We start from the raw sequence: 16,175 nt of genomic DNA, 5'->3' as shown, positions 1-16,175 counted from the left end.
TTGCCACCACAATTGGAACATCGGGTGTGGCTAATGCGAGCGCGAGTAAAGATGAAGTCCCTAATGTCGTCATGCCACCAAACCAGGTTATTCATTATTAGATTATCAATTTTATAATATAAGATAAATTACATAGGATATTAGCTTTCATATTCTTCGCTTACACATTAATCTGATAACTCATCTAGAAAGACATATTAGTTCAAGCATAAAACGATTAATCACTATGATTTCTAGCTAGAATAGTTGGGATACTAAGGCATAGAATCAAGATAGAATTAATTGTCAAAGGTTATTGTACATATGCCTTTATGCGTATTCAATAGAGTTATGATCAAAATGCGACAAGGCTAAGAACTGATTAGTGAAGGTTATAGAAACTGGTTATCTATTTAGGAATCCTAAAGATCATCTTGTTGAGTTTATTGACACAATATATTTCCTTAAGGGATTTTGCTTATGTTAGATAAGTAAATCCAAATGGAAAACTCATGCACTGCTTAATGTGTTTTAAGAGGTGTACTCAACACTTCTTTATGGGGAGAAGAATCCTCATTAGAATGAAAGGTTACCTTAGGATAAGGTCTACCTTGGCTATGTGAAACTGTGATTTACATGTTGGGATGATTGTCATTGCACTATTTGATACATATTTGAAAGGATTGTTTGTGTTTGCTAGAATCTAGATTTTTGATTGAAATTATTGCCAACAGAATAAAAGGAAGGATCGCGCTAGGCTACCCCCAAGCTAGCGGCGAGACCCTACTCCAAGGGGGTCATGATTATCGCTACGAGAGGCTTGGACCGGCTCCGTAGGCGAAAGGTCTGTCAGTAGGGATAGTCTCGGGCAGTAGGAATTGTAGGTGCCAGAGGGGGCTCTGGCTGTAAATCCTGCATTGTTCCAAGAATCTGACGAGCCCCTTCGTGACCCAGGATGGGATCCTGGAACCCTAAATACTAGTTATGAGGGTGGAATCTTGGTGGACAGAATGTCCTTATGGAATTCTGTGTATCTTCCGCTGGGACGGAATGATGGAAATTGTAATAGACTTCCAATATAATAAAGAAGTTACTTTATTGTTCGAATTGTATGCGTGTTAGTGAGATAAATTATGTGAAGGAACGTGTGTCTAAATGGACTAATTAAGGAAGCTGGTTGTATATGTTCCAATAAATGTGTTGTAGGTAATTAAAAAACTAAAGATGACCCATCATCAGAGGAAAGCGGGTGGGCGTAACCCCCGACGGGTCCGTCCAATGGTAGGGTGGTCCTGGTTAGCTGGGAGCTTTTCTACATCGGATATAGAAATAGGAAGACGATAAATTGACCAAGTAGTCATTAGGTAGAACCGACTTGCATTGTTTTAGGGGACCGGAATGGGATTTTGCCTTATGGGCAGGAGGGTTGACGTACCACACTCCCCTCCGTCTCCCATTCTCTTTGAACCAAGTGCAATGGCAAGTCCGCTTCAGATTGAGTAATCCTCTAAAAAGTGGAACTCGAAATTACTGACGCTAGCTGGCTGCTAGGAGACCCATCCGATTTTAGGAACCCAAGTCTTCAGGTCAATCCTAGTGGGTTCGGCCAGAACTCTCCCGTTGCGAAGTAGACTCGGTAGGGCCTAAGTGACAATCCCGTAATGTTCCAAGGGAGCACCGGGCGGCATCATTTATGGAAAAACCTACTGATGGACTACTAAAAGGTGTGCCGTGAATTGGGACTAGCGGACACCTCACAGTTGGTATCAGAGCGCATGTTAGTATAGATTACGATGTAAGCTTAAGAAAAATATTATTTTTTCTAAGCATAGCCTAGGACATGTTTTCTTCTCTTTATTAACGTATGTTTTTTGAATTATGGCAGAGTAATGAATCTTGGAAGCAATTCTTGATCTTTCAAGTAATGTTTATGTCAGCTATGCATTCATCCAGTTTTTCCTGGAGAATTCAGATGATGCGAGTTCTAGATCAGTTGTACAACCCGTCGCCTCTATATCGTGAAAGACGGTGGATGATTAGTGGAGGATATTGCTATATTGATGCAAGCCGTCTAGCTTATCTTCAAAATAATCTGAAAAGGGTAAAATGGATGGAAGATCTTAAAGTTGTTAAGATCTATCTATTCCATGAGGCCACTGTAAACTCAACCCTGTATACTAGAGGCAAGAAGATCAAACTAAACCAATATATCTATGGGGAAGTTACGAAGATCCTTCCGGCTGACAGAATAAAAGTCATAGGTCGCTCTAGCCGCCGTAACTACAAAAAAGAGGGATTTCCTGAACTCCCTCAAAAATATAGATTCCTAGATATTTACTCTCCGAATCCAAGTTACTTCATAAAGGATGTATCAGAGTGCCATACTTAGATTGTAGTAGGGAATCCTTTCCTGAGAGAAAATAAGATGAGCTTGCGAGCCATCTGAATAATGTATTTCCTTCCATCTGATTACCTTGTACATCCATTGTAATAAAAGACTGATTGATACTTTATCAATCAAAGAAATAATGCAATCCTATTTTATTATATTTGTCTTGAAACCTCTGAAATTGCAATTTAATTTTATGGGAAGAAAGTTGATTTGAGAGTTGTTTCAGTAAATTAAGCGAGAGATATTTTGAGTACTGAACTCTATTATTGACGCTACATAGAGTTGCAAAATTTAACTTACGAATTGCTAAAAATTTCCCATAATCTCGCACCCACAACAATTCCCAACGAAGCTCAAGAGAAAAGGAATTTATTGAAGCAAGTCAAACCTCCAGAGTTTAATGGGAAAGGCGAAAATGTGGAAGCTGATGCAGAAATTTGGATCGAATCGATGGAAGATTATTTTACTGCTGCTGGAACTATCCCAGCCAACCAAGCCATGATAGCTAAGCTAAAATTAATTGGCGAAGCTCGACTTTGGTGGAAGCAGTGGTGCCGAGATCAAGGTGTCCCTGAAAATACCATTACTTGGGACTTACTGAAAGAAGCTGTAAGAGGAAGGTATTTACCTCCAGCTTATCGCACCCAAAAGATGAATGAGTTCTTCAATTTGAAGCAAATGGGACTGACCTTGGAAGCATACTACTCCAAGTTTGTTTCTCTTCTTAAATATGCACCCCCCATGGATATTGTTCAACAAGTGTCCAAGTTTTGCAATGGGCTAAATTATCCTCTGAACACTCGTTTAGAATCAATGCGCCCCATAGACCTCCAGGATGCTTTGATTCGAGCTGCTCCTATTGTGCGGGAAGTACAATCAAAGCCTAATAACAATAAGTTCTGGAGCTACAATAACCAGAACAAAGGAGGATTCAAAGGTCAAGCAAAAAGAACCCAAGGACAATTTTTCCAAGGACAAAAGAAGAAGGCAAAATCCAATGCAGTTGGAAATTTTATTCCTACCCAAGGAAACAGGGATGGTCTTAGGTGCTTCCACTGTAATGAGACGGGACATTTCAGGAGAGATTGTCCAAAGCTTGGTAGAAACCATCACCAAGGCCAATTTCGAGGTCAAGACAGAGCTGCCCAAGGTCGTGGTCATGTAGCTATGCCAAGAGGAAGAACGTCAAATATTACCCTAAAAGAGACTAATAAGGAGGAAGACCCTACTATGGGAGAAGATATTGAAAGAGCAACTGTTCATGCTGCATTCCATAGGAAAGGACCAAATCGTCAATATTCGGTAATACAGACACCGGCTAGTCACCAAGGTAAATCATTTAAAGTTTTGATTGACTGTGGAAGTACACACTCATTTATTTCACCCAAGTGTGCTAAGAAGATAGGTATAGATACTGTAAATGCATCAAAGCTGCTTGTGGAATTAGCAAATGGAAAGGAAGTACTTTCTACACAGCAAACTGCCAAGGTAGAGTTTAACCTAGGGGAAAACCTTTCAAGTATGAGGTTCAGGGTAATGAACCTAGGAGCCTATGAATGTTTACTAGGAATGGATTGGCTGATTCCCAATGATGCTCATATCCATTGTGGAAAAGGTAAAGTCACATTTCAGGATTTGAATGGTGAAATAGCAACTACACAAGGTGAAACAGGGAAACCTAAAGTTCAATTGGCAAAAGCTTCTCGAATTGTGAAAGGCTTGAAGAAAGGATTACCTATTTACTTGATCAAGCTTAACAAGACAAATCAAGATGATCATGCAGAAGAAGAACCATCCTGGTTAAAAGAGTATGCTGACATATTTCCTGAAGAGCTAACTGAGTTACCTCCGGAAAGAGAAGTTGATCATGAGATCAAACTTATTCCAGGAGCCGCTCCAGTGGCAAAAAGACCTTACAAAATGTCTATTCCTGAAGCCATCGAACTAAAAGAGCAACTCAAGCAACTGCTAGAACAAGGGTATATCCGGCCAAGTAGTTCACCATGGGGAGCCCCAGTATTATTCCAAAAGAAGAAAGATGGAACTCTCCGTCTTTGTATCGACTACCGAGGGCTAAACTAGGTGACAGTAAAGAATAAGTACCCAATCCCAAGGATTGATGAGCTTCTTGATCGTCTACAAGGAGCAAAGATCTTTTCTAAGATTGATCTTCGGTCAGGATATTACCAGATTAGAGTCAAGAATGAAGATATTCCAAAGACCGCCTTCAACACAAGATACGGCCATTTCGAATTCATTGTGATGTCATTTGGATTGACAAATGCTCCAGCTACCTTTAACAGGTTAATGCAGGACATTTTTAGACCCCACCTTGATGACTTTGTCCTTGTATTCTTCGATGACGTCCTAACTTATTCTAAGGAGGAAGAGGATCATGAACCACATCTTTGCATTGTCCTAGAGACAATGAGAACACACAAGTTGTATGCCAAGAAGAAGAAGTGTGCATTCTTCAAAAGAAAGATTGAATACTTGGGATTCATAGTGTCTATTGAGGGTATATCAGTAGATCCTGCCAAGGTCAAGGATGTTCAAGATTGGCCACCCCCAACCACTATCAAGGAAGTGAGAAGTTTCCTTGGCCTAACAGGATGGTATAGGGTATTCATCAGAAACTATGCTCAAATTGCAGCACCTCTTACAAATTTACTTAAGAAGCAAGTTGCCATTAATTGGACGCCAATCGAACAATCTAGCTTTGAGCAACTAAAGCATAGTCTGGTAACTGCTCCTATCTTAAGGCTACCTGACTTAAGCAAGGAATTTGAAGTTGTCACAGATGCCAGCTCTCTTGCATTGGGATGTGTGCTAATGCAGGAAGGACATCCTATAGCTTACTCTTCAAGAAAATTGAAAATCCATGAGCAGAAATATGCTACTCATGACCTGGAGTTATTAACTGTGATTCATGCTCTCAAATTATGGAGACATTACTCGCTTGGAAATAAGTTTTCCTTAGTCACAGATCATAAAAGTCTCAAGTGGATTTTTACTCAACCTGATCTTAATATGAGGCAACGACGTTGGATCGAGGTTCTACAGGAATATGACTTTGAAATTAAGTTCAGACCCGGTAAAGAAAATGTAGTAGCAGATGCCCTTAGCCGTAAAGCCTTCCTTAATGCTCTTATCACTGAAGAACCATCTAGGTCAGAAACTCTGGCTACAATGGTATCGATGCCGACTAATCCTATCATCGAGTTGACCAAGGATGAAGCAAATAAGGACCCAGACTATCAACAATTGTTTTGGGAAGTTCAGAATAAGGAGCAAGATCCCAAACTCAAGACTAAGTATCAGGAATTCTCTATAGATGAAGATGAAGGACTTGTTTATTTCAGAATGAGACTATGCATTCCTTCAAGTCAGACTCTCAAGAGAAGGATACTTTGGGAAGCACATGACTCTCCTTTTTCAGGACACCCAGGATATGCAAAAACTCTTAATGCTGTCAGGAAAAGTTATTACTGGCAAAAACTCAAGGGTGATGTACTTAAGTATGTCACTGAATGTCTAAATTGCCAAAGGGTAAAATCTGAACGAGTCAAGTTACCAGGAAAACTCCAGCCACTTGACATTCCCCAGATGAAATGGGAATTTATTAGCATGGACTTTGTAGTTGGGTTACCTTCTGTACAAGGAGGATATAACTCAATAATGGTAATAGTAGACATGCTAACAAAGGTCGCTCATCTTCTACCAACAAAAACCAATTACAAGGCTTCAGATATTGCTAGAATTTTTGTAAAAGAGATTTTTAGGTTACATGGGTTACCTAAAAGGATCATCAGTGATCGTGATTCTCTTTTCACATCACACTTCTGGAAGAGTTTATTTGAAGCCATTGGAACCCAACTTTGTTTCAGTACTGCTTATCATCCACAAACTGATGGGCAGACAGAACGAGTTAATCAAGTAATTGAGGATATTCTGCATGCATATTGCAGCAAGGAACCTAAAAGGTGGATTCAATATCTATCCTTAGTGGAATTTGCCTATAATGCCTCCTATCATCGAAGTATTCAGATGACTCCATTTCAGGCACTATATGGTCAAGATTGTCGTATGCCACTTAATTTTTCCGATCCTACTCTAAGGGTAGAAGCCTCGAGAAAAATGTTAGAAGAAATGGATGATCAAATCAAGATCATCAGACAGGATATTCAAGCTGCCAAGGATCGACAAAAGGCGTATGCTGATCTAAAAAGGCAAGAACGAATCTTCAAAGAGGGAGACATGGTCTTCATCCGTGTCCATCCAAAGAAGAGTTCTTTGTCTTTAGGAGAGTTTAAGAAGCTAAGTCCAAGATATTGTGGACCCTATAAGATTCTCAAGTGCCTAGGACCAAGCGTTTACAAGATACAACTCCCTGAGAATATAAAAATCCACAATGTATTTCATGTTAGCTTATTGAAAGCATACGTAGCTAACCCTAACCATATCCTTGATGAGCAGAAGGACTCAGATTGTTGTTAAACAAGTTGTAGCCGCCTAAAGTGGTTAATCATTTTGCAATAAGAGTTTGATTATGAGATTAGGAGCAAGCCACCAAAGCTGCAAGGTATTGTAGAATGCCTTGTGGATTTTGGGGAGCCAAAGGAAATGCTGGTTGAGGGAAGTGATATTGAGGATTTTTTTAGAATCGATACAGCTTCCATTCCTTCCTAGTATGCAATGATAACACATTATCTATCTATAGGAGGGTTTGCGGCTGTGTTATTAAAGTTTGAAAAGAGAAAAATAAAGCAACAAGCATTACACTTTTCAATTATAGGGGGTGTCTTGTATCAAAGAGGAGTAGATGATATCTATGGTCATTGTATAGTACTTGATGAGGTACCGTTTATTCTTGAGGAGTGTCATGATTCAACATGTGGGGGGCATTTTGCTGGCTGGCTTATTGTCCAAAAAGCTCTCCTCACTAGATATTGGTTGCCATCTATTTTCCAAGATGCTTTCAATTATGTGAAGCGTTGTGATGTATGTCAAAGACACAATGCAAGAGAAAATCGTAGGCAACCTCTAAATCCCATTTTGGTTACATTATCCTTTGGGGTATTGATTTTGTGGGACCAACATACCCTTCATCAACTACTTGAAAGCGGTATATCATTATAGCAACGAACTACTTTATAAAGTGGTGAAGCTCAAGCAATGGTGAAGGACAATGCTAAGGAGACGACCAGTTTCATTATGGAGAAAATTGTTTGCCGTTTTGGGCCACCGATGGAGATTGTGTCTGATCTAGGGACACACTTCTTGAACAAGGTTATAGTGGACATGACCGAAGCTTTGAAGATTAAGCACAACAAGACTACTTTGTATAATCCTCAAGCGAATGGTTAGGTTGAGAGTATGAATAAACAAACGGTGGGAATCTTATCGAAAATCGTATAAAAAAGCAAGTGCGATTGGGATAAGAAATTATATGTGGTAGTGTGGGCTTACAACACGACCTTTAAGAGAGCCACAGGCCATACCCCATTCAAGATAGTGTATCAGGAGGAGTGCATTTTGCCGTTAGAAATAGAACTCTCCACTCTATGTTTTTCCCTCGATCATTCATTGGGAGAGGGAAAAGCATTACAAGAATGATATATTTCCCTGGTGCACCTTGATGAGATCTTATTGCAAGCTTTACTACATCAAGAAGTAGGGAAGAGGAGAATGAAAGCCATGCATGCTCTTTGGGCTAAGAAGTATAAATTTGTGAAAGGGTAGTTAGTATTGTGTAATGACTCTTGAAGGGAGCTCTTTCTAGGAAAATTAGAACCCAAATGGGATGGACCATACAAGATTGTGCATTTAGAAAAGAATGGTTTTACAACCCTTTTAGTAGATTTGCAAGGGGTAGAGTTTAAAACTAAAGTTAACTTTAATAAGCTGAAGCTTTACTATGTGTAAGGGCTGACGTTGGGCTTGCCTATGCAAGTCCTTCAAGATTCAGCTTTGACGTGTAGTAGGTATCAATACGAGCGAATGGGATGCATCATTCCTTATTTGGAGCATCCGTACCTTGAACAATGTTACCACCAAGGTCAAGTGATCTGATGGAGCAAAGGATATCAAGTTATTGAGTGGCAAGACAAATCCTTTACATGGGAATTTAAGGTCTACTACCATCATTGTCAAAAAATTATGACTAGCATTCCTATTGAGTTCAGCGGGAGGAAGGAGGAATTGTGCCTATTATACACCCTCTCTCTCGGCTTGATTTTGATTATCATAAGTATGAGTGAGCTGATTATTATGGCATTTCCTATCAATGAAGCCTAGGTTTATACTTTGTACTTTGACGAGGCTTCCAGAGGGCTTGCTAAACATGAGAGCATTGGTGTGGTCATTAAAGATCCCCGACATAGGGTTATTATGAAGATGGGAGTCTATTTAGGACCGTATTTTACTAATAATATTGCAGAATACAAGGCCTTGATCATGGGGCTAAATCGATGTGGTGGTATCCGTTGGTTATTGGTTAAAGGAGTCTCGCCGTTAGTAATCAATCGGCTAAATGAGACCTATAGCGTGCGGGATCCCATTTTACGGATGTACCGTCATACAGCCTTGGATATGTTGCATATCTTTGAGACGGTGACTTGTTAGTTAGTTCCTCGACAATAGAATCACTTTGTAGATTCCTTGGCCAACTATGCTTTCATGGAAGATGTCTTTTTCAATTGTGGTCCAGGAGGGGAGCTCTTGCAATTACCTCCTAACATTAGTCTTGGACTACTTTGGAGTCTTCTTGCTGACATATCATATTTTGGTTGTTGATGGTTATTTTGGGTCATGAGTCAGGTAGCAAGTGAGCACCTTCCTACTCTGTCATAGGTGCATAGGATTGTGTATTGTCATATCCATCGGACACCCCTTGCTACTTATGCAGGGGGGTTAGCTAATAACCCAATGCACTTAGTGTAGGTCCTATGAGGCTTTATCCTTGGTTAGTTTTGTGCTTTAGTAATTGAGCATAACATGGTATCAAACCTAGACATATTGTAATTGTTTTCCAAACATTGACCTACGTGAAGTGTGTAAGGAAACCCGAGCTGTAGGGTAGATAAACGGTTTCTTGGGGCAAGCTTGGTAAGGAAATATCAAATCTCCTAAATAATTCAAAATATAGAAGAGTGAAGATTGTTCGTATGTGCTTTATGTTAGAGCAATGTATCTTGGGGCTAATCCCCAAGGTGTAGAAGGGTTGTAGTGGGGCCACGGAATTTAGTCGGAGGGGTGCCTCCTTTTTGTTTGTATTACATTGGTGTACTACACCAAGATGTATGGAATCTCCCTTTGAGGAGGAAGGAATGACAATTGTTGGACTGCATTACACTACAAATGCAATATCTACAGTAGCGATTAGGGCAATGTGTCCCTTGGATGCTCTTGGCCATGAGGCCATGTGGGGCGTCTTGAGAGTGTTAGAGGTCTAGCTAGTGCCTATAGCTAGTGTTGGGCCCATTTTAGGTCCCGACACCATATCAACAATTAAGATACAAAGCGTTTGCGACCATGCAAGTAGAAATAATGAAATAACTATACAAGGAAACCTAATAGCAAATACATACAAAACTACTTACTGATTGACAGATGATTTTTGACGCTGAGAAGTGCTTACAAATAGCATAAAATTCCAAATTTTAGGGAAAAAATAGACTTCGTTGAAGGCGGCAGCTGCAATCAGTATGATTTTAAGCGACAATGCCCTAAAAGTGCTTTAAAGACCCATGCAGCACGGTTGGGGAATTTTCATAAATTTTTTGATTGTCAAATGGGACTTATGGAGATGTTTGACAGTGCGGGACTTCAAGATGGATGCCCAAAAATTTTTAGTGGCCAAATCCGAGGCTGGACGCAGGAGATAGGCCGGATGGGAGGCCAAGGGACAAAATGGCCAAGTGGAAATGGACTTTGGAAGGCCCAAAGGATGTGACCTTTGGAGACTCCCTTTGAAAGCTGCTAAATTTTTATTTTTGTGGGGGGAGGGGCACTTTTTTTAACGGCTGCATCAGGAAGAAAACGCCATGAATGGCGACAATTTCTTGATGGGGGGTTGTAGAGCTTCAATGTAAACCCCCCCACCCCCAACTGATTGCATACTTGATCTCCCTCTTCTCTACACTCCCTATCACCGGTCTCCGCACATGGAATGGATGCCTAGATATGGAGGACAAAAACTAGTCTTTCTCTCTTCTCCCTCTCTCTCTTCCAAGAAGCAATTCATTTGGGAAGAATCAAGAAGAGAACTGTTTGAAGGATGCTTGTTCGGCATGGTACCGAATCACTCTCGGATCGATGGAGGGCTAGAGTTGGCTATTCAGAGGTGGGCTGAGACCTGAATGAGGGCTGATCTGCAGTCTCGCATTAGATTTTAAAACCCACAAAGAAGGAAAAAATTGGTAACTCTATTTTACAAAGGAAAATTGCTTGTTTTTTATATTTGATTGAGCCAATGTTGTTCTTATGGAGTGAAAATTGGTAGACATGTTGTTTACTATTTGTTCTATGCTTGCATAGTGAAAAAAAAAAACATAGAGTCAAATTGCTGGAAATAATTTTTTGAAACCCATAAAACATGGTTTTTTTTAGAAAAATGGGATTTTTGGTGTTTTCGGGTGGGATAAACTATTACACATGGGAAAAAATGCCAATAAAATCTATATTTCTAATGTTCTAAGAATTAAGAGCCACAGATCTAAAAATATATCAATATTTTTATTAGAAAAAAAGAAAAAAAAGAAAAAATAAGAGAAAAATAGAAATATAACTTAGAAAAATATAAAAAAATATAATAAGTGGTTGTGGACATATGGTAGTGGCAAAGCATGAGGTTTGGCCTCAATTTGCCCTATCTTTTTGTCACAGTGTATGATTTATTACTTTTTATACATTAAACCATGACAAAACTACCTCTATACACCTATGCAACGAAGCAAAACTTAAATGGTGAGGGGGAGGAGGATTTTGTGCAACAGTTTGAGGGCTGAAATAATATAAATTCTGATTGTTTTTTTCTATGCATAGCATTTAGAAAATGGCCTATTTGGAAATAAGGGATCTAGTAGCTCAAGGTTCGCCTTGGTGCTAGATTCTTGCAACGAAGTATATACATATTAGTTGGAATTCATGAAAAGACTTTTTGCATACTAGCACATAGGTTGATTTCAAAACATAATTGTTTGTGCATGATGAGACATCCACTATTGCATTGATCATACATGTGGTATCAACTCCTGGAAATGCATAGCAATTGTTTGAATTATAGTTGACCCATGCTTGAGAGGGTGAGATTCCCCTTGCCGTAGGTTAGTCGTTCGTTTCTTGGGGGAAATTATTGGTGAGGAAACATGATATCTCCTGGATCTCGCTGAAAAGAGGGGAGTCTTGTGCGAATGTGTTTATATCTGAAAGCAGCGCATTGAGGGGCCAATCCCCAGACGTAGGAGAGTTGCAGTGGGGTCATGACAATTAGCCGATATGGGGTGTCTCCTATGTCTGTGATACGTGGCACTTATTGCCAATATATGTGGGATATCCAATATGTTGTGTGCATGAGGTCCCATCAGTGGTGCATGTGCTGGGAGCCACCTCAAAGTGGTGGTTTTCGAATCTAGGGCCTCTTGGGACCTACTTGTTAGTTGATGTCCTTTGAAGAGATCTGTCAAGCCGAACTCCAAAAACATGAGAGAGCTGAGAGGGCTAGATGGAGGGCTTAAATCAATAGGCGTTATTCTCCTAAAAGTAGTAATCTTGAACCTATTCAAGGGTGGGGTCTTAGTAACCTTAGCTTGAATCAAAGTCTGTCAGGAGGTGGAAGTTCTAGTACTTCCCCCCTTCCAATTAATCTGCCCACTTCGAGTGGTGTGACAGCTTTGCCTATCCTGATTCCATTAGCAAATCTGATCATTGCCATGGCCCAACCTATCGCAATCCCTGCAAGAATGGCGGATTTTCTAGCCTTAGGTTTCCCCCTACCCATTTTTAATGGGTTAGTGGAAGAGGATGCAGAGCTTCATATAAGGGAGTTCCAAAAGCTAATGATTAATTGTCTCATCCAAGAGGAAGGGCATCTAATGATGTTCTTCAACATGACCCTGAAGAGAAGGGTAGCTATATGGTATCACAGCCTTGAGGTCGGAATCATAACCACCATGGACTTATTTTATGAAGCCTTCTGAAGGGAGCTCGCCCCTAAGAGGGGTGGCCAATATTGGCTGCACGTGTTGAATTTGACATGCCAAGAACCACATGAAGATATACAAGCGTATGCCAAGAATATTAAAGAAGTTTTCTGTAAATTGGATGTATCTATCCCTATCCCACCTACTGCCCAGTTGCAATACTTCTTGCATGGTCTTGATTTTAACATCCAGGTGCAGTTGAGTAGTGTCATCTTGGCAGATATAGACATTGCCATTAGACAAGTGCAAGAAATAGAGTCCCGTCGTCTGCATGTGGTCGAACCAATCCCAATATGGATCTAGCGTCAGAAAATAATTCGTAATTGATCAATGGCAGTGGAAGCCAAGGGATAGGGATGGCCAACCCTAATGGGAGAGGGAACATGGTGCCAAATGTGCCTTTATTGCCAACTCCGCCTAGTGTGACTATACCTATGACTAGTCAGATGCCTCCAAATGTGGGAGGCCAAGCAGCGACCAATGCAACCAATGCCTAATCAAATTGTGCGGCTAAGGGACCGACGGGTAGACGATCAGGGCTATGAGTCGAGTTTGTCAAATATCCTTAGCAAAGTCAAGGACATGATGAAGCACTACACGGGTATGATCTCTGAACAATATCAGCAAATAGCCATTGACATTAATTTCTTAAAGAAACAACAGAATCTGATAGGGAGTCGATGCCTCGAAGAGGGTGCACCCTCTAGATTTAGCTGCAAATGGTGTGGTGGGCAACATTATCCATGTAATTTTCCAAATGACAAGTGCGACATTTGCGGGAAGTCTGGCCATTTAGTAGCCACTTGTTGGAGCAAGATCAATTCCCTCTAGCAAGGCAGTTGGCAACCAAGGCCTGTTAATCATCGTGCGTAAGGAAACAATTTCTAGAAGGATGATGGGCCGAAAAAAATACTCCAAAGGGGTAATGCTACTGTCAAAGAACTGCCAGGTGGCAATGGGGTGAGCCTGATCGAGGCTACGCAAGTTAATGGCACTGAAGCTTCTAGCCTACGTGCCGTAACAAGAGGCCAAAACATAGAGAAGGCGACAAAGATAATGTAAAACCTATCGACAAAAACCCTAGGCAGGATGATAAAGGAATGCAAGTTCTAAATCCTGACCAGGAAGGGGAACCTCTGAAGCTAGTAGAGAGTAAGTTTGATGCCAAGAGAGATAAATGTTGAGATGGAAAGCTCAACACGTGCAGACATTGATGATGGACCGCATGGCTAGATGGGTCTACACTTAGTACGCTGGTGGCCATTATGACACTCACATATCCACTAACTTATCACTTATTATATTTAGTTTGTTACACCTACCTACAGTTGGCAAAGATATAACGCCAGTCGATTAGTGTAGTCAGTTATGCATTGTTTGACTTAGAAGGACACTTTCCTTTATGTTGTATCTTATCTATACTTTGTGTACATTATATAGTGTGTGGAAGAAGAAGAAAAAATCAACTAGAAAATGTTTTAGCCTCCATCTCTCTTCTTGTGTTCGTGAGTGAGCTTCCTCTTGTGTATACAGTGTGTGTTTGGTGCAACAGCTTAAGAAAATCCCCCATCACACGATTCTTGACATGGTATTAGAGCTACGCCACTGAGAAAGGCTGATTTTGAAGGCTGAAGTGAAGGAGAAGAAGTAAGGTTCGAGCAAGCAAGCAACGGGTAAGAAGCTCTCCCATTCTTCCACTCTCTCTCTTGGATAGTGCCTGTGGAGGCATCCGAAGCAAGGTAGAGCAAAAATCTCAGATTGCTATGAGATTTGGTGTGCGAGTAGTTATTTTGAGTGTTTGAGACCATTTCAGGCCCCGTTTTAGAGCCGCAAGGTTGCAGATAATAGTTTCAGGGTACACTGTGATTTCGACTGTATTCACCAAAAGTGGGTGCATAGGTTACAAATTTCGAATTTGTAATTTTTAAGGTGTTTGACAAAACAAACATAAGGTTTATTTGCAGACAGGTTACAGATTACTTGTACTATTGAGCAATCAGTGAAAAAGGTTGCTTGGTGTATTGCTATGCACATGTTGTGAAGATTGCAGAAGACTAGCTTGCTGTGTTGTATTCTTGTTTGTGATAATGGCAGAGAACAATGGAAATCCCATTATTGAGAAGCTCAACAAGAACAACTACTCTTCATGGAAGTTCCGTATGATGAACTTCCTCATTGGAAAGGGCCTTTATGAGTTTGTTTCAGGTGAAGAAAAGGAGCCAGAGCTGGGTATCCCTTCGACTGCAGATGAATTAAAAGCATGGAAATAATGGAATGCGAAAGACAAAAAGGTGATGTACTGGTTATTTGCAGTCATTGATAATATGATGTTGGGACATATCAGGAATGTAGAAACTTCACATGCAGCTTGGACAATTTTTGAGAACATGTTTTCAGTAAATACAAAGGCACGAAAGATTCAACTCAAGTAAGAGTTGAATGCCTTGAAGAAAGGGAAAATGTCCGTCAATGAGTATGTGTTGAAGGTGAGAAGCATTGCAGATGCTTTACTAGCGATTGATGCAATGCCTGATGATGATGATTTGGTTTCATCCACTTTGAGTGGCCTTAATAATGAGAAGGCATGGAAATCATTTGTTACTTCAATATACGTACGAAAGCCATTTTCAAATTTTGATGAGCTAATCTCTCTCATGATTACCGAAAATATCAATATGCAGGGTGACTCATCTGAAAAAAATGATGAACAGGTTTACTCAAGTTCAGGAAGGGGACGTGGTAGATCCTCTTCGAGAGGCCGTGGTATGGGACGTGCTGGCAATAACCAACAAAACAAGTTCAATCGGCAATTTGGTGAAATGCAAGTTTCAGGAGGCCGAGGAAACTTTAGAGGCAGGGGGAGCTCTAGAGGAAGAGGTGGATGGCAATCAATCACAAAGAATCTAGTGTCTGTTGGCCAAATGGTAGAGCGAGGGTTGCAGGTCCGATTCAATGCAAAAGGTTGTTTTGTAGAAGACTTTTATGATAAGTGTAGGTTGGTCGCAAAAGAAAGTAGAGTTGGTCGCATGTTCACTTTAGATGCTAGAATTCCTGCAATGGATGCTGCTATGTATGCTAAAGGAAAGGGAGTAGTTACAGATATTAAAATATGGTATAAACGTATTGGACATGCAAATGTGCAAAGGCTAAAATTAATGCAGTCCAGAGGATTGGTTACAGGGTTGCCTTCATTTAGAGTTGTAGAATTGCATAAAGTCTGTGAAGCATGCTAGTTTGGTAAGCATGCAAGGCAACCCTTCTCGCATGACAGATAAGTGAGTAGAAAAATACTTGATGTAGTGCATACAGATGTTTGGGGGCCTACACAGAATGTATCTCTTGGTGGCAGCAAATACTTTGTCACATTTATTGATGACTGTTCAAGGAAGTTATGGGTATACTTCATGAAGGAAAAGAGTGATGTGTTTGAGCACTTCAAATCTTTTAAGATAGCTGTTGAAACAGAAACATGCTTAAAAGCGAAGTGCTTGAGATCAGATGGAGGGGGAGAGTACCTCTCTAATGAGTTTAGTTGCTTCTTGAGGACTCATGGGATAAAGATGCAATTTACTTACCCCACAGCAAAATGGGATTGCAAAAAG

The sequence above is a fragment of the Lygodium microphyllum genome, chromosome 20 (genome assembly GCF_053477565.2).
Source record: "Lygodium microphyllum isolate KBCC chromosome 20, Lygodium_microphyllum_v1.1.10, whole genome shotgun sequence".
NCBI lineage: Eukaryota > Viridiplantae > Streptophyta > Polypodiopsida > Schizaeales > Lygodiaceae > Lygodium > Lygodium microphyllum.
Note: the sequence above shows the minus strand (reverse complement) of the source record.